The following is a 27,088-nucleotide window of genomic DNA, read 5'->3' as shown; positions in this document are numbered from 1 at the left end:
ACTCAATATAAAATTGATAACATAACCACATAGAGAAAATAATTATTTTAGTAAAATTTGAACTAGTTAGTATACATTCTTCTTAGAATATTCTTCTTAGAATACATAGTATTCTAAGTATACATTCATACTAGAATACAGTCATGTACTGCATAATGACATTTCAGTCAACCACAGGCCGCATATATGATGGTGGTCCCATAAGATTGTAATTGAGCTGAAAAATTCCTATTGCCTAGTGACTGTCTGTAGCCATTGTAACATTGTAGCACAATTCATCACCACATTTGTGGTGATACTGGTATAAACAAACCTTCTGTGCTGCCGGCTGTATAAAACTATAGCATAGATTATTATGTACATTACATAATACTTGATAATAATAATAAATGACCATATTATTGGCTTAGCATTTGCTATACTATACTTTTTATCATTATTTTAGAGTATATACCTTCTCCTTATAAAAAATAATGTTAACTTTACAGCAACCTCAGGCAGGTCCATCAAGAGGTATTCCAAAAGGTATTGTTATTATAAGATATAACATCTCCATGTGTGCTATTGCTCTTGAAGACCTTCCAGTGATACAAGATAGACCTAAACTAATATGTGTGTGTTTGTATCTTAGTTTTTAACAAAAAAGTTTAAAAAGTAAAAAATAAAAAATTTGAGAAATAGAAAAAAGCTCATAGAATAGGATATAAGTATTTTTGTACTGCTGTACAATGTGTATTTTAAGCTAAGTGTTATTACAAAAGAGTCCAAATGTTAAAAAATTAAAGAATTTATAAAGTAAAAATGTTACAGCAAAGTAAGGTTAATATATTATTGATAAAAGAAAAATTTTTAAAGATACTTAGTGCAGTCTAAGTGTACAGCATTTATAAGGTCTACAGTAGTGTACAGTAATGCCGTAGGCCTTCACATTCACTCACCAGTCACTCACTGACTCCTCCAGAGCAACTTCCAGTCCTATAAGCTCCATTCAAGGGAGTGTACCATTTTTTGTCTCTTATATGGTATTTTTACTGTACCTTTTCTATGTTTAGATATACAAATACTTACCATGTTGTTATAGTAGCCTACAGTATTCAGTACAGTAACATGCTATACAGGTTTATAGCCTAGGAACAACAGGCTATATCATATAGCCTAGGTACGTAGTAGGCTATACCATTTAGGTTTGTGTAAGTATACTCTGTGATGTTTTCCCAATGATGAAATCACCTAATGATACATTTCTCAAAACATATCCTTGTCGTTAAGCAATGCATGACTGTATGTAGTCATAGGACTAAAAGAACTGTAAAGAAATCTTTACTTGGTGGGCTTATTGTTAGTAGTAAAATTTATATTGGAAATCTGAGATTGTTTTATTACACTGTCGTATACAGAGCAAGTAGGTGGGTATATTGATGTTACACAGTTTTCACTGTAGGGTAAAGGAGATACAAGCATTAAATAACAGAAACTAAGAGAAAACCCCTGGAGTATAGAATTCAGTCAGCAATACCTGTGTTCCATATCTTAGTTTCTAAATGCTTACTCCACCAAAAGGAACCACGACTTCAGATCTGGAGATGGTAATATAGTAATGAACATGGAACATCCTGTTGTGCCACAAAGCAGTGAAGTCATATAAAAACTGGTGAGGTTGTGTCAAAAGCATACATGAGACACCATGAAAGGTCGCCCACTGGCAAGATTTGGAACGATTTAAAGATCAAAAAGAATAACAATGGTAATTGACAATAAAGCATTTAATGAAAAAAGAAACCCACAAGCCCATAGCATTTCTCAAGAATGAATGAATAAGGAGGAATCTATTCATTATAGAGGAAAAGAAAAAATCAGATCACCATCATCATTGCAGCCTCCAATTTCATACTTAATTCAGGCAAGGATCATCAGGGGCTCTATAGCTTGTTGATCACGCTGGTTAACAGTATTATACTGAAGAAATATGGAATTCTCTATCATAAATTGCTGAAAGTTCCATATTCTTTCAGTGTGGTACTACAATCTAGCTTCATCATTACATCACTGTTGCTGTGGTTTGTGGAGGAAGCAGGACTTCTCCAGTCTTAAACTCTCTTTGACATTGCCTGAAATTTTACCAATAATTATTGCTTCCTTTTTTTAAAGAACTGGCCTCTTGTATTGCTACATTAACAAAAACCTAAATTATCTCAGCAGTGGTTACAATTTAAATTTCTTATGTACTTCGTATGAATCAGCTCATCTAGTAGATAAGAGAGGAGCATTGAGTTCCGAAGTTAGAGGACTCATTAGAAGATAAATTTTATGCACCTTTATTTGTTTTCCTGGACAAAACTCTGGAGGCGGAAATTACAAAATATCTTAACTAGGTAGAGGTAGAATCTTATATGGATGCTACCTATTTAGAGCTAGTCCCATGAGCAGAATGCTCAGTGGTAGGCCATTTGTGAAGACTACCTGTTCTGCCCTTCAGTCTTGCCATGCGAATGAGTATTACCCTCATTCAGTTTGAGGACTCTCTTCCGCTGATTATTCCACCTTTATTGATTGAGAACACTTAGAAGCAGTGAATCTACTCATCATTTTACTGAGCCCCTAACTCTACAGATAAGTAGACTGAAACTCCCAAAGATTAAGTGCATTGTCCAGGATCACAAAATTAGAACCAGGACCAGAATCATTCTAGTCTCTTGACTGTGAACTAAAAATAAAATCCTAAGCTCTCTGCTAACTCAGTGGGCCCCTCTGAGCCAAGAGGACCCCAGAAACACCTTAATACTGAGTTCCCAGCCATGACAGGATGGGAGATATAAAGCACAATTATAGGCTTATGATTTCCCTTCATGAATATTCATGACTCCTCCTACAGCTTGTTAAATATGTATCTTTGACCACCCTAAATCCTATTGCCTTTTTTAAAATTTCAAAATATTAAGGGGGTACAAATGTTTTTGTTACATAGATACCCTTAATAATACTTAAGTTGGGGCATGTAGTGTGTCCATTATCAGATAGTGTTCATTGTACCCAATAGGTAGAATTTGACTCTTCCCCTTTTCCCTTGCCCCACTTTTGTCTTTTCTTTGAAGCACATGAGCCTGGCTTCTGGCTGGGGCTGTGCTCCCTACCTGTTGGAATGGCTGTCCAGCAGGTTGCTACCCTTTGGGAGAAATAAAGCTCTCCTTTTGCCAAACTATAAACCTGGTTAATTCATTTTTCTTTTAGTTAACAACTTCCATCTTGATGCCAGTACTTCCCCATCCTGCCTCCCTTCATGTTGTCTCTCTCCATCCTGCCTCCCCTGCCTCCTCAAAATATAGGAAGAAAATTATCAGAAATGGGAATTTATTTTATTTTATTTATTTATTTGAGACAGAGTCTCGCTTTGTTGCCCAGGCTAAAGTGAGTGCCATGGTGTCAGCCTAGCTCACAGCAACCTCAAACTCCTGGGCTCAAGCAATCCTCCTGCCTCAGCCTCCCGAATAGCTGGGACTACAGGCATGTGCCACCATGCCGGGCTAATTTTTTCTATATATATTAGTTGGCCAATTAATTTCTTTCTATTTATAGTAGAGACAGGGTTTCACTCTTGCTCAGGCCGGTTTCAAACTCCTGACCTTGAGCAATCCATCCGCCTCAGCCTCCCAGAGTGCTAGGATTACAAGCATGAGCCACTGTGCCCGGCCTTTTTTTTTTTTTTTTTTTTTTTTTTGAGACAGAGTCTCTGTTGCCTGGGCTAGAGTGCCATGGTGTCAGTCTAGCTCACAGCAACTTCAGATTCCTGGCCTTAAGCAATCCTCCTGCCTGAGCCTCCCACATAGCTGAGACTGCAGGCACGTGCCACCATGCCCGGCTGATTTTCTCTATATATTTTTAGTTGGCCAATTAATTTGTTTCTATTTTTAGTAGAGACAGGGTCTTGCTCTTGCTCAGGCTTGTTTCAGACTCCTGACCTCGAGCGATCTGCCCGCCTTGCCTCCCAGAATGCTAGGATTACAGGGGTGCGCCACCATGCCCAGCAGAAACGGGAATTTAACTTCAAACACTCTGCCTTTCTTGTATACTAAGCAGTTGTCCAGTTTCTTTGTAATAATAAATTTCTGAATATGGTAGCTAATTTGTGTCATACATGTTGAATAGTGCAGTTAGGTAACCCAATTGTAGTTAAATTTTAAATTGTACAGAAAATAGTTCAAATAATAGATATTGAAATAACAGTTTACTAACATGACAACTGCATTGCTGTGATTTTTGTTTGTTTGTTTTCTCTTTTATGTAAGGATACTTATGTCCAGAAAAAAAAATTCCTAGTCATTAAAAACAAGTTACATTTTCAAATAAATCTGGGAAATGTCCCAATCTACAGTCTATCTCTGGGAGAGTCAGAGCTCACATTAGCAGAGTAAAGATGTTGATAGTTCTTCATTGGAGGATCATGAGTAACTTTGTTTAACTGTTTCCAGTAATTATTTGATCTCATAATCTTTTTCTCCACTGCACTCACCCCCTGGACTAGTTTGAGAGAATACACTTCAAAAAACTCTGCTCTACTTACGCCTGTAATCCTAGCACTCTGGGAGGCTGAGACAGGCGGATTGCTCGAAGTCAGGGGTTTGAAACCAGCCTGAGCAAGAGCGAGACACCGTCTCTACTATAAATAGAAAGAAATTAATTGGCCAACTAATATATATAGAAAAAATTAGCCAGGCATGGTGGTGCATGCCTGTAGTCCCAGCTACTCAGAAGGCTGAGGCAAAAGGATTGCTTGAGCCCAGGAGTTTGAGGTTGCTGAGAGCTAGGCTGACGCCACGGCACTCACTCTAGCCTGGGCAACAAAGTGAGACTCTGTCTCAAAAAAAAAAGAAAAGAAAAGAAAAAAAGAAACCTCTGCTCTAAACCAACTTTAGCTTGCACAGTCGAGCAAGAGAGGTAAGAAGCTGAAAATACCACATTTAAAATGTAATTGTTGACACAGAGAAAGTTAGTACCCTTTTAGAATCACATAACTCAAAAGCATACGGAAATATTTTCAAATCCTATTCTGAAAAACAAAGCATTTTCTTCAATCTACAAATCTTTAACCTTGATAAGTATTATTACTCTTCACCATGTTGTAGACTAAGATTAACTCTTTACTCTCCTATTTTTATATCAGAAATATTTCAGACATATGACGGTATATAAACATCACTGGATCTTTTTTGCTGCTTTTTCCAGTGACATACAGCAGATATTCTTGCACACTGGTAATGATACTCACCTAAGTTATAAATGGAAAGGGTTGGTCTCAGATGATGTGGTTTCCTGTAGTTGGCAATTGATAGCAGTTAATGCAGTTACATTCCAATTCTTCTTATATAGATATACGCACACAGATTAAGCAACATTGGGTGGAAGCATTTGATGTATGAGGCAATGCAAATAGAGCTAGTAAAATGCATTAGACTGTGTGGGAGCATATCTTTTTCCTACAGCCAAATCCTAAACAGAGCTTTCAGATTATTTTAGTTGAAGTACTTTCAAAGGGTTATGCTTAGTTAATCATTAACTTTTATAAAACCTCTAGGATGTGGACTCTACGTAGTATTTATTGCACAATATAAAATGCACAAGAACACAGATTGCTTAAGTCCCTTTCTCTTTTCTACAGAAAGTTGAAAACTTTTTAAGTGTTAAAACTTTTTTCTGATTATAAAAATGATGTATGTGCACTTAGAAAATGTGTAAATGACAGGAAAGCGTGTATGCTGTACATCCTGACGTTCTTTTTCCTAGGTAAAAATATTATTACATCTATTTTATTTAAAAAATAAAGTCATACTACAAATATTTTGTAAGCTGCTTTTTCCAGTTACCAATTAACATTATATCATAAACATTTTCACATGTTAGAAACATTCTTTTACAAGTAGCATTATAAATAGCATTCAATCATATAAATATAACCAATCTTAACCGATCTTTTATTATATATAATATATAACATTATATAATACAAAATGTATAAATATATAAATATAAAATATTATATAATATTACACATATATAAATATAACCAATCTTTTATTGATTAATACTTTGGCTGTTTCCAGGGTTTTCTTTTCTTTTTTTCTTCACAGCTCTGTGTGTGTATGTGTGTGTGTGTGTGTATTGTGATTCTTAGAAAACCTTTGTAAGTTCATTGGTAGCATAAATTCAGTGGTGGAATTGCTGGATCAGAGAGTACATGTGTCTTATAGTTTGACAGTTATTACCCAATTGACTTCCAAAAGTTTGTATTGATTTTTAATTTGTCAACAACACAGTTGAGTGCCCTCCTCTCCATCCCCATGGCAGCAACAGGAGTCATCACACCTTTAGAAATGTTTGCCTTTCTAAAGAGTAGATTATATCTCTTAGTTTTGAATCTTTTCCCTTTATTTAGTGAGCATGAGAATCTTTTAAAAAACGATGTGTTTTCACATCTGTAAATTATTCTGTAAAGCAGGACACAAAACCAGAAGTTCTAAAAAAAATGATTAAATTTTACCACATAATATTTGGAAACCTATGTATGGCCAAAAAAATGCCACTAACAAAAATTGTAGAGACACAGCTAGAGATTAGAAACCTTGGAGAGAGTCATTTAAGTATAGTGGGAATCTCAAAGTGGACTGCACAGAGTGGAGAAGGAGAAAGTGTTTCCAGAAGTACAGTACAGTAATGAAAGGAAACAAAGAAAGAGAATGGTATCTTGACAGAGTAGTGTGGAGAAGGGAAGTTATTGGTTACTGGCTAGAAGATCTTGGGTAAGTTACTTGATGTTTATAAAGTCTCAATTTCTTCATAATATTGTTATATTATTCATAATAATAATTTTATAATAATTTTCCTCATAATAGTTTGAACTCATTGAGTTGTGAGAATTCAACAGTCAGGTATATTTTAAGCACTCAGAACAGTATCTGGCACATAGTGGAAATTCAATACATGTTTATTGTTATTGTATTGTTGTTATTATTATTGATATTTTTATTGAGATGTGGGACTCTTAGGTGTGTTTCAGTGCAGAAAGGAAGTTGTCAATGAAAAGAGGAACATCCACAAAATAGTCCCAGGGGAATCAGAGAAGAGAGGGAAGACCACCAGTGGAAGGGCCAACTTTGAAAAGGAGGAGGTACACTTCTTCCTGCAGGAGAGGAGAGACAGTGAGAGAATCAGAGAAAAGATGTGAAGTTTTAAGGTCTGGGGACATGAACTTGAGGGTCTTGTAGAATCCTAGTAATGTAGGTTATGAAAAAGTTACAGAGATTAAGAGAAATAAGCATGGTTTTATTTTTTGAGAAAAAGTGGGAGAAGTCTGAAACAGCTCTATGGAGAATATAAAACAGAATTAACTAAGGAATGAGGAATTATTGTTCAGTAGGTATAGAGTTTCAGTTTTGGGAGATGAAAAAAAGTTCTGGAGATGGAGAGTAATGGTTGCACAACAGTAGGAATGTACTGAATGCCACTGAAATGTATACTTAGCAATGGTTAAAATGGTAAAAAATGGTAAATTTTATGTTGCACGTATTTTACCACAATTTTATAAAATGATTTAGAGAAGAATTTAAAAAGTGGGAGTGGAAGAAGTAGAAACATGAGAGTTTGTTTATAAATAGGAGAATTACAATATTCCCTATCTTAGAGACAGAGATCTTCTGTTATTAATGATAGTCAGGATGAGGTTTTGTGGGTGAGCTGTCAGAGAGTGATAGTCATCAATGCAGGCACTCAAGTCACCAAGAGTGACAACAGCAAAGGCTACAGTGAAGAGTAAAAGAGTTCAGGATACCTTGTGACCAGAAAGGAAAGAGATTAGCATAAGTAATTGGGCCTAATGTTGGAGTCAGAAAGGACTATGAAAAATGAGAAACGTGCTGCTTTCTCTACTGGCCCTGGGAAATGTGCACACCAGGACAGGGATTGGATTTTGAGAATAGTGGCATCACCAAGGAAAAGTCATTTATTTATTTTATTTTATTTTAATTTTTTTTTATTTGGAGACATGGTCTTACTCTGTTACCCTGGCTAGAGTGTAGTGGGGTCATAGCTTACTGGACCTCAAACTCCTGGGCTCAAGTGATCCTCCTGCCACAGCCTCCCAAAGTGTTAGGATTATAGGCATGAGACACCGTGCCCAGCCAAAAATCATGTTTTCTTTCCTTCCTTTTTTTTTTTGAAACAAAGTCACCCAGGCTAGAGTGCTTCTGTGGCATCAGCCTAGCTCACAGCAACCTCCAACTCCTAGGCTCAAGTGATCCTGCCTCAACCTCCTGAGTAGATGGGGCTACAGGCATGCACTACCACATCTGGCTAATTTTTCTATTTTTTTTTTTTTTGAGACAGAGTCTCACTTTGTTGCCCAGGCTAGAGTGAGTGCCGTGGCGTCAGCCTAGCTCACAGCAACCTCAAACTCCTGGGCTCAAGCGATCCTCCTGCCTCAGCCTCCCAAGTAGCTGGGACTACAGGCATGCACCACCATGCCCGGCTAATTTTTTGTATATATATTTTTAGTTGGTCAATTAATTTCTTTCTATTTTTAGTAGAGACGGGGTCTCGCTCAGGCTGGTTTCGAACTCCCAACCTCGAGCAATCCGCCCGCCTCGGCCTCCCAGAGTGCTAGGATGACAGGCGTGAGCCACCGTGCCCGGCTAATTTTTCTATTTTTAGTAGAGATGGGGTCTCACTCTTGCTCAGATTGGTCTTGAACTCCTGACCTCAAGCAGTCTTCCTGCCTCAGCCTTCCAGAGTGCTAGGATTACAGGCATGAGCCACTGCACCCAGCCTAGAAGGAGTTTTTGGAGGAGAGGGAGGAAGAGGGTAAGGAGTGTGTGCATGTGTGTGGGTGGGGAACATTCCAGAGGAAATGACATACATTTAAATTAAGGAAAAAACCTGAAGGAAGCTTTTAATCTGCCAAGAAATAATATCTTAAATAGAAGTTTACTAGTTGGTTATTCACCTCTGAGTAGCAACAGCAAAAAAAAATATATGAGGTCTATTTAGTCCTTTTCAAAGTTACAACTGTGTGTGGTTCCCTCTTTGGCTGGAGAAGTCTTCCAGAAACTGACATTCAACAATTACTAAATGCCCCTTACATGCTGGGGACTATGGGTTCCATCAGCATTAACTCATGGGACACTACATGGAAATTTTCATTTCACTTTGTCGTATTATGTACATCTGATCAGCTGGAAAATCATTTATTGAATCACTAACCTTTTCTTATATGTCAGGCAATTTCCCTCTTTTGAAATATGGATACCCTTAAGAATGTTAAGTTGGCTGTTGGCCTTTCTTTTGTTACTATGAATTTTATTTTTAAAATAAATTAATCAGATTGCTTTCCTATGATGAATCTTGTTAAAATTCAGAGTTTATGAGAATATTTTATTAAAAATCCATACTTATGGAAAATTTAGATGATACAGAAAGGACTTTGAAATCCTGATATAAAACCATCCTCATATAGCCATCTAATCTTTGACAAAGCAGACAGAAATATACGCTGGGGAAAAGAATCCCTTTTCAATAAATGGTGCTGGGAAAACTGGATAGCCACCTGCAGAAGGCTAAAACAGGACCCACACCTTTCACCTCTCACAAAAATCAACTCACGCTGGATAACTGACTTAAACCTAAGGTATGAAACTATTAGAACTCTAGAGGAAAAAGTTGGAAACACTCTCCTAGACATCGGCCTGGGCAAAGAGTTTATGAAGAAGTCCCCAAAGGCAATCAAAGCAGCAACAAAAATAAATAAATGGGACATGATCAAACTACAAAGCTTCTGCACAGCCAAAGAAATAGTCATGAAAGTAAACAGACAACCTACAGAATGGGAGAAAATTTTTGCATCCTATGCATCCGATAAGGGACTGATAACTAGAATATACTTAGAACTCACGAAAATCAGGAAGAAAAAAATCAAATAACCCCATTAAAAAGTGGGCAAAGGACTTGAACAGGAACTTTTCTAAAGAAGACAGAAGAATGGCCAACAAACATATGAAAAAATGCTCAACATCTCTAATCATCAGGGAAATGCAAATCAAAACCACAATGAGATATCACTTAGCCCCAGTGAGAATGGCCTTTATCAAAAAATCTCCAAACAATAAATGCTGGCGTGGTTGTGGAGAGAGAGGAACACTCCTACACTGCTGGTGGGACTGCAAACTAGTTCAACCTCTGTGGAAAGCAATATGGAGATATCTTAAAGCGATACAAGTGATTCTACCATTTGATCCAGCAATCCCATTGCTGGGCATCTACCCCAAAGATCCAATGACACTCTACAAAAAAAGACACCTGCACTCGAATGTTTATAGCAGCACAATTCATAATTGCAAGGCTGTGGAAACAGCCCAAGTGTCCATCAATCCAAGAATGGATTAATAAAATGTGGTATATGTATACCATGGAGTACTATTCAGCTCTAAGAAACAATGGTGATATAGCACATCTTATATTTTCCTGGTTAGAGCTGGAACCCATACTATTAAGTGAAGTTTCCCAAGAATGGAAAAACAAGCACCACATATACTCACCAGCAAATTGGTATTAACTGAACAGCACCTAAGTGGTCACATAGGTACTACAGTAATAGGATATTGGGCAGGTGGGAGGGGGGAGGGGGGCAGGTATACACATACATAATGAGTGAGATGTGCACCATCTGGGGGATGGTCATGATGGAGAATCAGACTTGTGGGGGGAGGGGGGAAATGGGCATTTATTGAAACCTTAAAATCTGTACCCCCATAATATGCCGAAATAAAAAAAAAAAAAAAGAAAGGACTTTGATGTCCTAGAAAGTAGTTAAATGCCTTTTAAAGAAACACAACTGATGATCATTGTAAGGAAATACTAACTTCCCTAAAGTTTTGATGTCACAAATGCTGATGCCTAAAAATCATGATAATAAGACAAATCAATTATCTAACATTGGGCTAGATGCTAGAGAAACAGTAGTGAACAAAGGGAAGGAGCTCTGGAAATTTCACTCCAAAATATGACTCCTTAGTATAAAGAATATTTTGAATTAAAGGCTCTTAGAGATTAACAGTCCCTTGGAAGAGACTTTCCCTTTATCTGCACAAACCATAAAGCAGACTGACCTGACCAAAAGACCAAAAGATCTTTGACCTGATCAAAGATCAAAAAAGACCAAAGACAAATTTACAAGTCAATCGGTGTCCCCTATCTATTCATCCTCCCTAGCAACTATTTATGGCCCCTAAACAGAATTGCCTATACTCTTCATTTTCCCCCCTCCCCTCTACAAGGCATATATAAAGATATCTGAACTTCATTGGGATATTGGGTAATCACTATGTGATTCTCCCCATGTGCACAGTATTAGTAAACAAACATTTCTCCTGTTAATCTGCCTTAATTGTGAGTTGATCTTTCAGTGAACTTTTGGGGAAAAGGGCAAGTTTCCCCTCACCCCTACAAAAGCAAACTGTCCTGCCCTCTTGGAGTTTACTCTCCATTGGGGAGACAGATGCTGAGCAAAGTCACATATTATTAATAAGCAGTGATAAATAAAAATTAGGCCGGTGAAGATGATAAAGTAGAGTTGTACTAAGGTAGTGTAGTCAGAGAAGGTGGTATTCAGGCTGCACCCAAAGTGTACGAAGAACATACAGAAGGGAAGGGACAGGAATTACCTTCTGGGCAGAGAAAAACCCAGGGGCAAAGGCCCTGAGATGGACAGGAATGGAAAGGCCCAGTGTGGCTGGAGCAGAGTGGGCAATGGGCAGAGCACGATAGAATGGGGTTGGAGACTGAAGGGGTCAGAGCTGGATTGGGCTGGGCCCTGGAGGCCAGAGGAAGGAGCTGGGATTTTATTCAAAGGCAGTGGGGAGCCACAGAAGGGTTTTAAGTAGTGTGAGAGTTGATTTGGTTTTTGTTTTTAAATTAGGGGTCTGGCTACCATATGAGGAACAGAAGTAGGGCAATAGGAGGGAAGGGATGAGACCAACAAGGAGTCTACATTAGTTCAGATGTTTAATAACGGTGGTGGTGGTGGTGATGATAGTAGCTATGACACTGCCCTTACAAATTAATACAAAGGGTACAAGGCAAGAACTGTGGTAAGGGCCTAGCTAAAAATAATGATAATAATTAGCCACTGTCCCCCTGTTTGCTTCTCTGTAATTGCTACTCTGGAGCCACACAGCTGGTGGGTATCTTCCAGGCCCCTCATTCCAGTGGATTGGTTGACCCACCCAGACTAGCAGCCCAAACCAAGAAACCGGTTCAATGGAATTGTAGCCCCAGGGACTAAAGCAACACAGAAGATGATTTCTAATTGCCTGATCCCTTGTCTGTCAAACTATCCTTAAAAACCCTGTCTCCCAAATTCTCAGGGAGGCAGATTTGAGAAACTTTCTCCCATCTCCCCACTTAGTACTCTGTAGAATAAAGCTCTTTCCCCATTGCAACCCCAACTGTTTCAGTCCCTTGGCTCTTTTCTGTGCAGCAGGCAATACAACTCGGTTGGGCAGCAGCAGCTACAGCGTTTTGGGCATCTTATGCAAGCCAGATGCTTTACATGTATTATCTCTGATTGTTTTCCTTTTATAAGTGAGGATACAATGTCTTAGAGATTGTCTTGCAAAAGGCTACATAAGTAATAAGTTGTAAAGCTTCAGTCTGACAGTAAGTTTCTCTGGCTCTTTTAGTCCATGAGAACATTGGTAGAATGGGGTGGAATTGAATTCCTGGGCCTTAAATTCCATTTACTGCTTTGTCAAGCTTGCATGCCCTTGCGTGGGAGGAGAATCTTCAAGGGTATGGTGGGATCACGCAAACCCTTGAAGATTTGCGTGGGTACTGGAAGATTTGCTGGGTACTGGAAAAATTACTGGAAGAATGTAGTGGCCCAAAACTGGTCCAGGCTGATAGAAGGGAGAGGAAATGGTGACTGTTACTAAGCTTGCCAATACAACATGACTTCATTTAGGGAGGTTTTGCAGGGGAGCAGAATTGGGGGGCAGAGGGAAGGGTGCTCACACCAATCCTCTGCTTCCTTGGGTGTAGTGGTTTCACTTCTTTCTTGGGAAAGATCAGAATAAGTGATATGGAAGAAGAGAAGGTTGAAGTTTCAGGAACAGTGAGGCAGTACTCTACTCATCCAAGCTGAACCACTTCCACTCCCCTCCCTCCCACCACTCTGAAAGTTCCCACAGGCCACTTACCTGGACCCAGAAGAGAACATCTCTCCTAGGGAGAGGAAAAACTCTATAAAGAAATCTAACAAATCAGTGACTCCCCCACTTGTGAGAGGAAGGGAGGGCTGGTGTGAGTTTTTAAGGAAGGTTTCTTTTACATCTTTAAGACAAATAGCACTTAGCATTTATAAAGCACTTCTATGCTTCTCTATGGTTTTCCTGAATGCAGTCTTATCTATTTTTATAAACTGGCATTACCTGCCCCATCAACCTTTCTAACCTTACCCTTCCCTCCACACTATCTGCCTTTTAGACCCACTACACTGCTTACTGGTCCTCAATTCACCATGCACGTTCACACCTCCATGCCTTTGCTCAAACTCTTCCTTTCACTATGGATTCCTCTTCCCTTTTGCTTGAGAAACTTCTATTTAACCCTTGGAGCCCAATTCAAATGTTTTGATCTCTCTGACAACCCACAATCAAGTTGATTTTATTGCTTCCTCTCTTACTTGCTTATCATATCCAATTCTGTTTCCCTATCTCCTCCACTGGACCGCTAGCTTCTTGGAAACAAGGATAGGGCCTTATTCATCTTTGTTTCCCCAGAAATTATCCACAGCAGGTTCTTGGCAAGTGTTCTGTAATTTGGATCAGTCCTTGCAAAAACCCTGTAAACTAAGTAAGGCAGGTACCACCCACTAGGATATGTGGGGACCTGCCCAAATCCCAAAGACCTACAGAGCAGTGAGCTAGAATCCTGGGTTGAACTGGATGAAATTGGCACTACTTCCCCATTTTTGACCTACGGAAATAACAGTGGTATTTTTTTGTTTCTGTTTTTTTTTCAGACAGAGTCTCACTTTGTTGCCCTCTGTAGAGTGCAGTGGTGTCCTAATAGCTCACTGCAACTTCAAACTCCTGGGCTCAAGCAGTCCTCTTGCCTCAGCCTCCCGAGTAGCTGGGACTACGGGCATGCACCACAATGCCCAGCTAATTTTTCTATTTTTAGTACAGACAGAGTCTTGCTCTTGCTCAGGTTGCTCTCAAACTCCCAAGCTCAAGTGATCCTCCTGCCTGGGCCTCTCAGAGTGCTAGGATTATAGGTGTGAGTCACCATACCCAGCCTGGAAATAACAGTTTTATGTGCCTCAGCCTAATAGCACTCAAGTTGTCTTGCTCTTAGGTCAATGCTTGCTTACTTTATTTCCTTTCTTTTCTTTCTTTTTCAGAATGTGACCTTGTTTGGAATCTAAAGCATATTAAAAAGCTGAACTTCTGGCTGGCCTGTGACCCCATGGTTATAGTGTGACCAAATATTTAAAATTATTCAGTTCAAGTTGTTGCTTTATTCCCTTCCTGTGCCCTTCCTCATTTCTCACACACTTTGGGGGCCCCAGATGTGTAGTGGATCCAGTCTGAAGTGATTTTTGAAGAAGCAGAGGTAGATCAGCCTCCTATTCCTAAGCTTAGACCCTGGATTTTCTCCCTCCCCTCAGGTCCCTTCAGCTCTCCAGGTCTCAACTTCCCTCACTCTAAAAATGAAGAGGGTGGCCAGGCACAATGGCTCATGCCAGTAATCCTAACACTTTGGGAGGCTGAGGTGGGGGGATTACTTGAGCTCAGGAGTTTAAGACCAGCCCGAGCAAGAGTAAGACCCCATCTCTATTAAAAAAAAAGAAGGAAGGGAAGGGGAGGGGAGGGGAGGGAAAAGAAAGAGAGAAGAAAGGAAGGAAAGAAACAAAGAAAGAAGGAAAGAAAGAAAGAGAAAGAAAAAGGGAAGGAAGGAAAGAAAGGAGGAAGGAAGGAAGGAAGGAAGGAAGGAAGGAAGGAAGGAAGGAAGGAAGGAAGGAAGGAAGGAAGGAAGGAAGGAAGGAAAGAGAGAAAGGAAGGAAGGAAGGAAGGAAGGAAGGAAGGAAGGAAGGAAGAAAGAAAGAAAGAAAGAAAGAAAGAAGAAAGAAAGAAAGAAAGAAAGAAAGAAAGAAAGAAAGAAAGAAAGAAAGAAAGAAAGAAAGAAAGAAAGAAAGAAAGAAAGAAAAGAAAAGAAAAGAGAAAGAAAGAGAAAAGTTAGCCAGGCATAGTGGCCTGAGCCTACAGTCCCAGGTACTCAGGAAGCTAAGGCAGGAGAATCACTTGAGTCCAGGAGTTTGAGGTGGTAGTGAGCTATTATGATATCACTGCACTCCACCTAGGGTGATAGAGTGAAACTCTGTCGAAAGAAAGAGAGAAAGAGAGAGAGAGAGAGAAGAGAGAGAGAGAGAGAGAGAGAGAGAGAGAGAGAGAGAGAGAGAGAGAGAGAGAGAGAGAGAGAGAGAGAGAGAGAGAAAGAAAGAAAGAAAGAAAGAAAGAAAGAAAGAAAGAAAGAAAGAAAGAAAGAAAGAAAGAAAGAAAGAAAGAAGGAAGAAAGAAAATAATAAGAGAGTGTATTCAAACCAGGTTTCCCTGTCCCTTTGACTATCTTTCCTGTGCTTCTGTGCAGGTTCCTCATTTAGCCCATTGGTTCCTCTCTCCCACAGCTCCTTCTGTACGTATCATCAGCGCATTAGCCCCTTGCTCACCCAAAGGGTACCTTAAAGCAAACAGGAAGAGGTGGGCAAGGGAGGAATCGAGTAGCCTGGAGTCATCTCTTGCGTAGAGGATGATCTGTCACAGTAGGAAAATCCAGATAAGCCATGGACTTAGCTACATTTTGTTTTAGGACAAAATTATGGTGAAAAAGAAAGTCTATAGAGTCTGTAACATTTTGGTTTTTTGGTATGTGTGTGTTTTAAAATGGATTCAGAAAGCTTACAAAACAGTGTGAACGTAGGGAAAGAAAGTTTTAGATAGATGTAATTAGAACTGAGTCATAGAAATTAGTTCTGACATAGCATTATTCTATAGAAGGTGGCAGGGAGTGAAGGGTGGGGACAAATCTTTGTTGAGAAACACATGGGGAAAAAGCAGGCGCCAAGATACGACGTGCACATGACCTGAGTCACTAAGTCATAAATGAAGTCACAAACCTGCAGGAAAAAAGCCAATCTGTTTTGTTTCAGGTCACTGCTCTAGACCTGGCTCAGTTTGCTTTCTAAAAAGTTTCAGGGGTCCTCAAGCTTTTTAAACAGGGGGCCAGTTCACTGTTCCTCAGACCATTGGAGGGCTGGACTATAGTTTTAAAAAACTATGAACAAATTCCTATGCACACTGCACATATCTTATTTTGAAGTTAAAAAAAAAACAAACGGGCAAAAACACCTACATGTGGCCCGAGGGCCGTAATTCGAGGACGCCTGCACCTAGATCCACAAAGGAGGACAGTTTGCAAGGGCAGGTAATACTGATATATCAAAATATAGCATCCTGGTTTATTCATGAAAAGATAGTATTGCATGTATGTGCATGTGTGTATTAAAAAATTATTTCTGGACATACTTCTTCACAAATATGTGCCAACAAGTATGTGAGCATTTGCAAGTGGCAACAGTGCAACCAAAACAGATTGCTTAATTGGGAATGAGAACTTGCCCATTAACGTCATGCTGACTCTGGGAATAGTACCCAGATTCCAAAGCCTAAGTGATTTGCATGATTTAATTACAAATTCTAACATGGGTAGTTCTTTGGGAAGTACCCTAAATTCTATTAGCTGATTTGCTGTTTGTTTTTTCAAGAGAAGCATGAGATTTTCAGAGAGCAAAGCTTTGGATTTTGAGCCTCAAATTCAAAGTAGAATGCAATGTATATCTTCAAATGGGCTAATTTGTAGAGAAGCAGGCTGATTTGGTCATGGCACATTTCTCAAACACATAGAACATTAATAAGAAGAAATATATTCCAGATACCACAGATACATATTTAGAGTGAGTTGAAAGTATGCCTAACTTGTATTGCCAGTACATAGGGATGCCAATAGATACTTCTGGAATTGTTCTTGGGAGCCCAGTAGGCTTCACTTTCATGCAGCTTTAGAAAACAAGGAATAATAAGAAGAAGAGTTTCTGAAAGGATGAGCTAGATGTTTATGTAAATGGGAAAAGAAGGACTTTTGTCTCTAAAATTTAGGACCAATAAAAGGTAGTCAAAAGCAGCCCAGATGATAGCAAACCTTATCATTGGTGGAAGATAAAAGTACCATCTCTATTTAAAAATTAAAATGTTAAAAAAATATTTTTTCTCTTTAAGGATGGAAGTCCACTGCTGGTTAATAAAGTGTTGCTATTTACATTATGAAGACTAAAGATGAGTTCTACAAATGCATTTTGCTTTGTCTGAACTTTCTATACTCAGGCTCCCAACACCTAAATGGAATATAAGAATTATCCCTTGTGCTAAAAAAACAAACTGGCAAACTAACTCACAACTAACTAACCAATCAGCCAATCAACCTTTGGTTCTTTGGTGTCACATATAGAACCTCTGTATGATCTGGTTTATCAGAGGCTTGTGATAAATTACATAAAGCAGATAATTTGTTAAGTTATATGTCATTTGAACAGTTTTTTAATTAAGAAAATGAATGGAAGTAGATTATTATTACTTTATAATGATTCAACAATAACTTGACTAAATTTTCTTAATGTATATTATATTCAAAAGTTTGTAAAAACTTATTTTTTGACCCCCGGGCTAAAAGGTTGATATATTTTTTTTTAATTTCTATTATAGTCAAGCATTTAGAAAAGTTGTTCCTGAACAACATTTTTTTCTGAAACCCAAATATAATATGTTTTGTTTTATTAATATTTTCTTTCCTAATTAATGTTGCCTTGCACCTGGGATAAAACAGAAGAGTGCCTCAGCTTCAAAATTACAATTTTGGAGAAACTGGGGAAGATATTTTTTTCCATAGTGTTTGCTAGTTTAACTCTGGTCTGGGGGAAAAAATGCAACTTGTCCCAGATGACAGAACAGTATTTCTAGGTAAGGTAAAAAAAAAAAAAAAAAAAAAAAAAAAATTCATGCATTAAAGTTGAAGGAGAACCACCTATCAGAGTGGCTTAAATGAAAAAGATAGAAAATACCAAATCTTGGCAAGGATCTGCAACATTCTTATACGTGACCAATGAGAATGTAAATTGCTACAACCTCTTTGGAAAAACATGTGGCATTTTCCACTAAAGCTGAATATATGCAAACCTTTGGCCTAGCAATTCCACTGGAAGGTATATACCTAATAGAAGAGCATAAAAATGTTCACCAAAAGACATGCAAGGGAATGTTCACACCAGTCTTGGTCTTATATCTACAAGCAGGAAACAACCCAAATGTCCATCTACATTATAATGGATAAATTGTGGTACATTCATTTAGAGGAGTTCTAACCAGTAATGAAAATAAAAAAGCTACAACTATGTGCAACAACACAGATGCATCCTACAAACACAATGTGGAGTGAAAGAGGCAGGATACAAAAAGGTATATAATGGATCAATTCATTTTTATGTAGTTCAAAACCTATAGGCAAATGTTATATATGATATTAGAAAGCATAATAATGGCTATCCTTGAGGTAGAGAGTAGTGACTAGAAGGGGGCATGAGGAGGCTTCTGGGATTCTTGTACTCTTCTAATTTCTTTATATGGTTACATGGGTATGTTTGATTTGTGACAATTCATTAAGCTGTACAATTTGTGCAATTTTCTGTATGTTACACATGAATAAAATTTGGCATTTTTTGTTTAAGTGAAGGAAAAGAGAGACTTTCAGTAGATTTTAAAATTTATGCATTCCACACTCTCAAGTGTGGTGGTCAAAGAGACTCATTGATAGAATTAAATAAACACTGTATTTCATAGTTTAAAAAAAATTGAAGGAGTGTCAACATTTGTGTTGTAAGAACTGAGTTGAATGGAAAATGGTCAGACAGGAAACGGATACGTTGCTTTTTCTCTTAGTACTCAATAAGTGCTTCTGATATGCCCCATTAAAGACAAAGTTTTCCGTGCTTTAAAAGTTAAAAATTAATCAAATTAAAGACGTGTGAACTAAAATAAAATTTAAGCTCCCCAGCTGACAGAATGGACCCCTTCTTGGCCAAGGAGAGCCCAGAAGTACCCTAAAGCTGAGTTGCTGGCCATGAGAAGAGCGGTCAGATATGTCTGTCATGCCCCCTTCCCTTCTTGGGGATAACTGGTTAACAGACTTAACGCTATGAAAGACAAAGCTTGAACCATACCTACAGGTCATCAGTTTACTTAACAGATCACTTGAGTCTGAATACATATCAAAGTATATATCTGGTGGCTCATCTCTAACAGATTTCCTTATCTTAACTTAAAACATTCTAAGCCTTTAGACAAAGTTTCATTCTTTTAACCAATTACAAATCAAAGTATCTTTAAACCCACCTATAACATGTAATGTCCTATAACTTTGAGATGTCCTACCTTTCCAAGCCAAGCCAATATATGCCTTCCATGTATTGATCGAATTACACTTTATGTAACTTTATGTGTAATTCATGTCTCCCTGAAATGTATAAAACCAAACTGTAACCCAACCTTGGCAAGACCACTTGTTCAAGGCTTCTTGGGTGTGGCCTTCCAGGGGCTATGGTTGCACATATTCCACTCAGAATAAACCTCTTTTAAATAATTTTACAGAGTTTGGGGTGTTTTCCATTGACAGGGGAATTTACACTTAGCCAAAGGCTAAGAAGCGATAATGGGGATTTTTGAAGTATTCTTTTCTTTTCTTTTCCTTTCCTTTTCCTTTCCTTTTTCCTATCCCTTTCCCTTTCCCTTTCCTTCTGGAGACAGAATCTCTTACTCTTGTTGCCCCAGCTGGAGTGCCTGGCATCAGTCTAGCTTACAGCAACCTCAAAGCCCTGGGCTCAAGCGATCCTCCTGCCTCAGCCTCCCAAGTAGCTGGGACTACAGGCATGTGCCACCATACCTGGCTAATTTTTTCTATTTATTTTTAATTGGCCAATTAATTTCTTTCTATTTTTAGTAGAGACGGGGTCTTGCTCTTGCTCAGGCTGGTCTCGAACTCCTGAGCTCAAACAATCCACCTGCCTTGGCCTTCAAGAGTGCTAGGATTACAGCGTGAGCCACTGCACCTGGCCTTGAGGTGTTCTTTAGACTAAAGCAGAATCCTTAAGGTAACTTTTAGAAGATCTTGGCCACCCTTCTCAAGCATGGGCAAGAAGTCTTTAAAAATAAAAATGGTTGGAGTTCTGCAGGCATTAGAGGACTCTGAGAGTTCTTTAGGATGAATGTTGTTTCTCAGCTAATGAATGTCTTATTTCCCCCAAAGAAATTTAGCCATGCAGAAACATATGCCTTTCATGTCAATCTTGTTTTCATCTGCCAATAATGGGTCTAGGAATGATTATGTGATCCAGAATTAGCCAATAAGATACAAGGGGAGTTTGGCCTGGGACTTCTGGGAAAATTTTCCCCTTGAAATAAGAGGCATGTGAGGAGTAAGCACCTCTTGCTTCCACTCTCTTGGCACCTGTAAGGATGTGATCCTTAGGACCGGGCCAACCACCTTTTCCCATAAAGGAGGGATCATGGATACTCTGAGGATGGCAGAGTAGAAGGGTGGGAAGACTCTGGATATTTGATGATGTGCTTGACTTTTTGCTCTAACTCTGGGACTGCCCAACTCTTAACTTCTTGTTAAGTGAGCAATAAGTATCCTTATGTTTTTTAAGCCATGTTCAATTTTGCATTCCACTATTGCAGCTAAAAAAGCATGTCAAGTGATATAGATTCTCTTTATTTTTTGTCTAAGTGTAATCTACGTTGACTTTTTCTAAATCCTAAAATGAAATGACAAACAACTAATATATTCTAGACATTGACTTAATAATATCATAAAGGTTGAATTGTTTAAACATTCTTATATTTAATGTTACATTTTAAAGAAAATTTTAGATTATGTTTTCAGAAACCATATGGCTCTTGAGTAAGTCAGTGAAGAAAAAATATGCATACTCTTTAATAAAAATAATACCACACATACAGTCAAACAATATCAGTCTTTTTTTCTTATGGGAGAAGAAACAGGAAGCTAAAGATAGTCACCGATTACATCAGAATGAATGTTGGTGCCTGTTTCTGTGGCTGAGACTTTTTAAAAAGTTTAGAATGAAATACTACTCAAGGAAAATTAATAATACTAGTAATAATAATTTATCGATATGTAGCAGTTTCGCTGACTCTGATTAAGTATTGTTAAATAGGATTGCTAAAGAATGTAGACAAATAATATATATGTATAAAAATAATGGAAAAGTAAAACCTCAGCAAAGATAAATTTTGGAACTAATAAATTCAAGTTTGAGGAAGTTCATATTTGGATGTAATGATTCCTCAAATGAAAGAAAAGTAGGGAAAAGCTTATAATCTCCTCTTTAACAAGAAACTATAAATAGCTTAAGTATTATTTCTTAAACGATTGCCACTGATAAGCCAGGGGGCTAAGAAGTTAGACTGGTTGAGATTTGAGCACAGCAGACAGGCTATGAAGTTCTGTTAAATTCTTTAAGGAAATATTGAATCGTTACTAGGAACTCCAAGGGAAATAATATGAGCAAAACATTCTTACAGGAGCAAAAGGTCTCAGATGCATTAATATTGCTAGGGAAAATTATGACAAGCATAATTTATGAGGTGTTCAAAGTGGAAGGGAATTAAATGTAGACTGGGTGCTGATTAGAAGTAAAGCACCCAGCCCAGTTTGTGGGTAGACAGACTCCTGGTTCTGGCAATAGCAGTGGGAATGACAATAGAAACTACATGGAAGAATGTTGGCTAGCAGGCTAGCAGAGACTCTTTCCCTCATGTAATAGTAAATGTAGCCCTGAAGAAAATAGGTAGAAGGTTTTAATGTCATCTAACTAATATTTTTATGTTTAAAAATGATGGAAACTTTGAATTGAAAAAATAGTTTCACAAAGAGGATTAGAGATTCACTAAACGAATTAGTTTGGAATCATTCTTACTTCTTAGTCCTTTTTTCTTAATAGGATCTGGCCCTGGATTTTAATCTCTGATCTGAAATTTACTAACTTTGTGATCTTGGGTTAGAACAATTTATCCAAATCTTGCCTTCTCAATTTCATAAATGGAGAAGATAATATTTATTTCACAGAGGTGCTGTGAGGCTTAAACAGGATAATGTGAGATAAATGTCTCACATTTAGTAAATGGTCAGTGATTAATAAGTTCCCTGCAATGACTGCTTCTAACCTGCTTTATGCATCACAGCACCTGTCTTGAGTAGGATTTTGTTGTTTTTTTGGTTGTTTTTTCACATTTTATACCACAGAAAAAAATTCAGGTTCAGGAAAGTTAAGTAAGAACCAAAATCAGACAGCTAGTCAATGATGGATGATGGATTTCTAAGCCTGTCTGCCTCTAAAAAAATCAGTATTTTTTACTATTATGCTATATTGCTGTCTTCACGTAAGGCTGAGTTGCCTTAAAAGTTACTTTTGTATGCAGATGTCAGCATCAAAGAACCCACAGAGTAGGTTCTACCATGATTTCCTGAAGTCCTTGAACTCAACATCATTTTATTATTGTCATCCTTGTCAGAATTAAGGTCAGTTTCTCTCTGCTATTCAAGGAGTTTATTTTTGGTCTTAGTGTTTCTAAATGTCCCTTCCGTATATTGAGAAACAAAGAAGGAGAATTGCAACTGACATGTTTGATTCTTACCCATGTTTGTCAAAATTTCAACTTACTGAATGCAAGGTACATTGATTTTGGCATAGTCACACCCACATCTCCAAAAGAGACCTTATGCTATCACACCCACATCTCCAAAAGAGACCTCATAGTCACACCCACATCTCCAAAAGAGACCTCATGCTACCTCATCTCCAAAAGAGACCTCATGCTATATATATGTATATATACTGATGTATATATATTTTTTTCTCCCATAGCTGACCCCCTCTGCAGTATTTTTCTGTAATAATTTAATTCCTTGATGTAGCTGAACTTTTCACAGTTGAAGTTCACCATTTATGTCCCAAAGTTGGTTACAAGCTCTGAGTTAGTTGCAAACTGTTTCTTTAACCCTTGGTAGATCCTGGCCAGTAGTGGCAGTTCCCATTTCTCAGTCTCTTCCCTTGTTTTCAACTCTATTTCAGCCCCTAAGTGAAAGTTTGCCTCAGAATTCTTTCCTCTCTGTAAATGGGAAAGGAAAAGAATTACATTCTGGCAGTAGATATTGTAAGCTAAACAGTGACAGGGAAAAGATAAACATCTAGGTTGCTGAGAAAAATCAGTTATGAATTAACTAGTCAAAAATTGGTAGAAGATCCAAGATCCTTTCAGAGAAGAATGTAGAAAATATACAATGTGAGCTGAGGAGAGTGATGCTTGTGCTAATAGTTCTTGACTGTTTAATACATTACCCAAGCTGTGTTATTCAATTCAAGCACCCTAATCTTTGGAGCATAGAGGATTCTGAAGTTTTCTAAATGCAGAGCTGTGCATTTTCTGGGAGGAAATCAAAAGAGCAGCATCAAGTATTAGAAAGACAAATGTGAGGAGCAATAGGTAAGAATATTGGAAATAGCATAGCTGAAGAGGCTCAGCAAAGGGGAGGAAGTGGGAGTCTGGAAGATCCAGCCACTCCAAGCGCTAGAAATTTCATGCTCAAGGCTCTGACTTGTGTGTAGCCACAAGACATACTTCTGGATTTTGTGCCATTTTCTTTATTAAAATAGGCTGGTGGCATATATTCACGTGTGGAAAGATAAGGCAGAGAAAAGTGTGAGGAGTAAAAGTTACCAGGAGGCAGGAAGCAAGGATTAAAGAGAAGAAAACAATCTTCAAAGGAAAGTCTCTAAATGAAGACTAGTAGCAAAACTAATGAGCTTTTGAATTTATCCATTTAGGATGTTGTAAAAAGAAAAGAAAAATCTCAGGGCCACAGCCCCAACTTCTTACACAAAAGGGAAGCTAAAGACCTCAGGCATCTGTGAGATCATTCCTTAAGGATATTTCTTGCTGACCTCCCATAAGCAACAACATGCAAATTGTACCTTTAGGTCCACAGGCTATGCCTAACTCCTAAAACTAAAGTGTGTTTGATTCCACACTAATCATGAGTTACAAGTTGATCTTCACAGGCAGCAGAACAGAGACAAGACTGGATCAAACATCCTTCCACCTAGCCAGGGACATCTACATAATTCATGCTTTCTTCATCTCCTTCTGGACTTCTAACATTCACCTTATCTTAGTAAAATGTAGATCATCCTGGGTCTCACAAGAGACCATTTTTTTCTCACTACCCACAACCACCAACTCTTTTTTTTGGTAGGCCTTTAAATACTAGAAATTCGAAATTACCCTGTGGAAAAATCAGCCACATTTTTTCTGTCTGCAGCTTATGTTCCCCACCCCGCCCCACCCCCAGCATGCCCTCAACTTTGGTTTAATAAACCTCCATTGATTGAGATTTTTGCCTGAGTTTCTTATTTGGGTCTATAATGTAAATTCTTCATTTCTTCAAAAGATTTATTTTTGAGGGGCTGGTACCTCTAAGTTCTATTTGTCTCTCTTTTACTGAAGACTACTTGTAAGCAATTGCAAGTAGGTTTGTCTTAAGTAAGCATTAGGAGTATGAAGTAGAATTGTCAACTTTGCTTTTTATAAAGTTTCATGAGGGGGAGGAAAGTATTTACTATAAAGACTATTACAATTTGTTTTAGCAATTTATTAATAATTTTACAAATCATCAAAGGAAAGCAAAATGGAACCATGAATTAGTAGCAACTATTATCATCAATTTTTAATGCTACTGGCAATCATAATAACAAATCGGCCTAATCATTTATTTTGCAGAAATAAAAATCACTTCTCCATGGACCCAAGATCTTACTTTGTAAAACCTGACTAAAAATCTCCCAGAATATTTCAATCTTACCTTGTGATCTCGTTTTGATTTCTTCCCTAAAAAGCTGCAGCTCTGTGTTCAGAGAGTCTGCAGACTCTTTTTATTACACTGAGTTTGGCAGAGAACCAAATGGCATTGGAAGGAGAGCTGGGTGGGTGAGATTTTAGCAGGATTTTAATCTCATGAAAAGAGCTGATAGAGTTACAATCTTGTTATCCAAGATTCACTACTTCCTTGCCTTCTCCCCTGTCTCCACATTCAAAGTTTAATCCAGCAATTATGTATTTTATGTTCTGTAGTTTTGTTACTGAATACTTGGCCACTTGTCCATGGGACCAAATCAGAAGAACAAGGACAAGTGGTTTGGGGAGGAAGGTAAGAGAGTTTACTTTGCAAAGGAGGAAAAATGGTAGGCCTTTTCATCTCAAAATCCAAATTTCCTGAACATAGGCAGAAATACAGAGCTTTTAAAGGGAGGGTTCTCAGGTTCAAGCGATTACTGTGGTTGACTATTCTAATCATCTCATCACTGCCAAAGACAAAGCCTGTGAACTCCACCAGCTGCCCAGCTGGAGGGCTGGCACCACCTTGAAGTTTTAATAAAAGACTTAACCTACTTCAGGGATGCAGGCCAGGCTGCAGATCCCAAAAAGAATGGGGGAAGTCTTAAAGAGACAGAAAATCTTTTTGCCATGCTTCAGGCCATTCCTTCTGTTACAGTTTTAATTTTACTTTCACCTTACATCATAATTATCTCCCATGCAACCCCATTCTCCTGTGCATCTCCAAGTCCCCACTCATCCCCTGCCCCTACACTTTACATCTTGGCTCTCTTCAGAGCTGAACTCCTAAAGGTTAAATTCAGCACTGTTCATTGCCATTGTAAACTAAAATAAAATCTTACGGCTCCCTTACAACACACACTGGCTGACTGAATGGACCCCCTTTTGCACAAGGGAATTACCCTACTACTGAGTTGATAACTATGAGAAGAAAGGTCAAACATGCCTCATCATGCCCCCTGCCTTCATGTAGATATCCTTTATAACTCATTAACAGGCCTAAAAGGCTATACAAGACAAACAAGCAGGTCCTCCATTTACAAAATAAATATATGGCCAGTAGCTTGTCTCTGATAAACAGACTTGACTTAAAACTTTCCAAGCCTTTAGACAAAGCTTCATTTCTTTAACCAATCAAAGAGTGTTTAAACCCACCTATAACCTATAAGGCCCTGCTTTGAGATGTCCCACCTTTTCAGGCCAAACCAATGTATGTCTTTCATGTGTTAATTTATGACTTTACTGGTAATTCCTATCTCCCAATATTGTATAAAACCAAAGTGCAGGCTGGGCGCAGTGACTCACACCTGTAATCCTAGAACTCTGGGAGGCCGAGGAAGCAGGAGGATCACTCAAGGTCAGGAGTTCAAAACCAGCCTGAGCAAGGGCGAGACCCTGTCTCTACTAAAAATAGAAAGAAATTAATTGGACAACTAAAAATATATAGAAAAAATTAGCTGGGCATGGTAGCACATGCCTGTAGTCCCATAGCCACTTGGGAGGCTGAGGCAGAGGATTGCTTGAGCCCAGGAGTTTGAGGTTGCTGTGAGCTAGGCTGATGACATGGCATTCTAGCCTGGGCAACAGAGTGAGACTCTGTCTCAAAAAAAAAAAAAAAAAAAACCAAAGTGTAACCCAACTATAGTGAGTCTGCTTGCTCAAGACTTCTTTGGCATGGCTCAGGACCATGGTCCTCAAATTTTGTTCAGAATAAACCTCTTTAAATTATTTTATAGATTTTTGCTTCTTTTCCATTGACACCATTTATATTTTCACTTTTGCTATTGGCTTCTTAATTTACAACCTTCAGTAAGAGATCAGTTTTATTTTACAAATTCCTTTGTAATAGGAATTTGCAATCCCCTATTCTATATTAGTAATATGTAGTTATCTACAAATAAAAGCTCTCAGATGCTCTGTGCATCTCAGCATACCTGATCTGGAAAGATTGTTATTCATCTTTCCATTCA

The 27,088-nt window shown here is 38.2% G+C and overlaps 1 protein-coding gene across 3 annotated transcripts in view; it reads right to left on the bottom strand.

Annotated features, from left to right (window-relative positions):
* IL33 (interleukin 33) overlaps positions 1–25,167 on the bottom strand; it is a 44,191-nt gene extending 19,024 nt beyond the window's left edge. Inside the window, exons 1-2 of one of the 3 annotated variants that reach the window (XM_012738210.2) lie at positions 25,087–25,163; positions 5,264–5,307 (exon numbers count right to left, since the gene is read on the bottom strand). The gene's annotated coding sequence lies outside the window, so the exon portion shown is untranslated. Of the gene's footprint in view, positions 1–5,263; positions 5,505–25,086 lie in introns of those variants that run through there. The other 2 variants (XM_012738231.3, XM_076008687.1) reach the window with 2 other exon arrangements.
* Between the last annotated feature and the right edge of the window lie 1,921 nt (positions 25,168–27,088).

This window comes from Microcebus murinus, chromosome 12, assembly GCF_040939455.1.
Source record: "Microcebus murinus isolate Inina chromosome 12, M.murinus_Inina_mat1.0, whole genome shotgun sequence".
Taxonomy (NCBI): domain Eukaryota; kingdom Metazoa; phylum Chordata; class Mammalia; order Primates; family Cheirogaleidae; genus Microcebus; species Microcebus murinus.
Note: the sequence above shows the minus strand (reverse complement) of the source record. Positions and strands in the feature narration are given on the sequence as shown.